This window comes from Montipora capricornis, chromosome 7, assembly GCF_036669925.1.
Source record: "Montipora capricornis isolate CH-2021 chromosome 7, ASM3666992v2, whole genome shotgun sequence".
Lineage (NCBI taxonomy): Eukaryota > Metazoa > Cnidaria > Anthozoa > Scleractinia > Acroporidae > Montipora > Montipora capricornis.
Genome location: NC_090889.1, coordinates 3,186,102 through 3,188,601, shown reverse-complemented (window position 1 = coordinate 3,188,601; position 2,500 = coordinate 3,186,102). Strand labels below are relative to the sequence as shown.

Genomic DNA, 2,500 nt, shown 5'->3' with positions numbered 1-2,500 from the left:
AATTCAAAACAAAGATCACAATCACCCACCATTGTTTCTGCAAAGTCAAAAATTTACTCTCCAAGACAAGGTTATTTATCACCAGGTAATTCCATCATTTTGGAAATAGCAGCTACTTTATTATTCAGCGACGTCACAATTTTTTGCTGATTTTGGGGCTCATTTTGTTGAAACTCAAGCACGCTTCCAACAGACCTGTTTATTTTCATGAAACCTTTCCTGCTTACAGAGCAATACTAAAAATATCCTCCCGTATCACGTTTCAACCTTAAGCTCGAAAATTCAATACACAACATGATATTATAATTCACAAAGGCAGAAAATATCACAGAATCCTTTTCCAGCGAAACATTTTATTGAAACAAACAACATAAGATGCACTAAAACGCCATTCGCGTTGCAATGACTTTCGACGCCATTGCTGGTTAACGAGAATAACAAACTCACGAGGCAGAATGTATATTTATATTTAATTAAGTTAGCACAACAGAAAAACGCTAACCTCATTTTGACACGAAAATGCTTTACTATTGCCATAAAAACTATCCAGATAAGCTCGCATATTATAAAACATGATGAATTCATAAAGGCCACCTTTTCCAGCCAACAATTTTTTGAAACAAACAACATATTTGCTCTTAGCGGCGAAAACCTCTTCCTATTTCATTGCGTGCGTGAAGACAAGAAACTCAACCGTGTCAAATTACCATGTACTTCAGGTTCAAACCCTTTCCTGAAGAACCTTTTCCTTGAATAACAAGAAAATGCTTTACTCTTGCCATAAAAACTATCCAGTTAGGCTCGCATATAATAAAATATAATGAATTCATAAAGGCCACCTTTTCCAGGGAACAATTTTTTGAAACAAACATATTTGCTATTAGAGGCAAAAACCCCTTCCTATTTCATTTCGTGCGTGAAGAGAAAAAACTCAATCGCGTCAAATATGCGCAATATTACTAGGGGTAATCGAAACTTAGGCGAGTGCGTTCGATGTTTGTAGGACGGTACAGGTAGCAACTGAGGGGAGAGGGTGGATGGTTCGTGCGATAGGGAAATGTTATTACAGTGGAACCCCGATACAACGATCCTCAATGTAATGATATCCCCGGGAAAAAGATAAACATGCTATGTCCCGGCAAAAGTTACAATAAATGTATGGGACAGAACCCCGATATAATGATCTTCAATATAACGATATTCCCGATATAACGCTGAGTTCTTAACGTACCGAGCGTAAAATCTTCCCCGATATAACGATATTGCAGCATCAGTACACAGATACAACTTCAAATGTTTAAGTTTTGTTTTGTTTTGTTTCCCTTTTACGATTCATACCACAGACTTTGTTGTGTAACCTTGATAACGTCTAATGCTTTGCAAATTGTGAGTCATTTGATACTCATTACAAGTTTAATTAAACAATATGTACAGTAGTAAAAAAGCACATGTTAATTTTACCCCGATATAAAGATATTTTCGGTTATTTTAAGGCAATATCGTTATATCGGGAGTCTTGTTATAACGATACCTCGTTATAACGATCTAATTCCACTGTACTGCATCTATGAACGTGACAACTTGTTAGACGTAATCATTAACTATTTATTTGGAATTCTACAAGTAGACAACTACTGAAAATTACTCTAAAATGAAACTATTACTTGCAAGTCTTTTCAGCTTGTGGTATTAAAGACCTAAGATTACTTTTCTGTGCTGAACGCTTGGACAAAATAAATTCAGTTTGTTGATTTCAATGCCGTAAATATCACAAGTCATGATGAAATGGCGCCGACGAGCGTCATATCGCGGTAGATTTACTTTGTGGCGCAATGGCCCCCAAGCTTCACAACTCGGTTGATTTACTTTGAGGCACAACGGCCACTGAGCTACACAACTCGGTAGATTTACTTTGTGGCAGAACGGCCGCCGAGCTACACAACTCGGTAGATTCACTTTGTGGCACAACGGCTGCCGAGCTACACAACTCGGTAGATTCACTTTGTGGCACAACGGCCGCCGAGCAAGACAAACCGGTTTGATGCAAGCGCGAGGAGTCGCACACATTTTCCAAGGACAGTGACGAACCATGCTTAATCCAAAATAAAATTTTACCGACTTCAGATGACAGACCTTCAGCAATCTTTAAGCTCTTTTCAACGATGAACGATGGAAGATTATCACACCTCACCAAACGCACAAATCACCACGTGCGATAGTTCGTCAAAGTGAGGCAAAACGTAACCAAGCGCCTCAAAGCGAGGCAAAAGTGTGTCGACGACGAAAATGCAATCTCGAAAAAACTTCTCTTACAACACAAATTAGGGGTTGCGTTCTCGTACCTCGAACGCAACAACAAACTAAAATTTCAGGATCAAACCTTTTCCTTGAATAATGAAGCACAAAATAGACGACAAGCTTTCTTTCAAATAATTCTTGGCTGTCACATTTCCAATTTTTTTTTTACCTGAAGACTGTGCAGAGTTGATCACAGATCCAC

At 38.4% G+C, this 2,500-nt stretch overlaps 1 long non-coding RNA gene across 1 annotated transcript in view; it reads right to left on the bottom strand.

Moving 5' to 3' along the window:
* The window catches only part of LOC138057354 (uncharacterized), a 20,187-nt gene that overhangs the window by 17,156 nt on the left and 531 nt on the right, over positions 1 to 2,500 (bottom strand). The gene's annotated exons all lie outside the window — the stretch shown is intronic.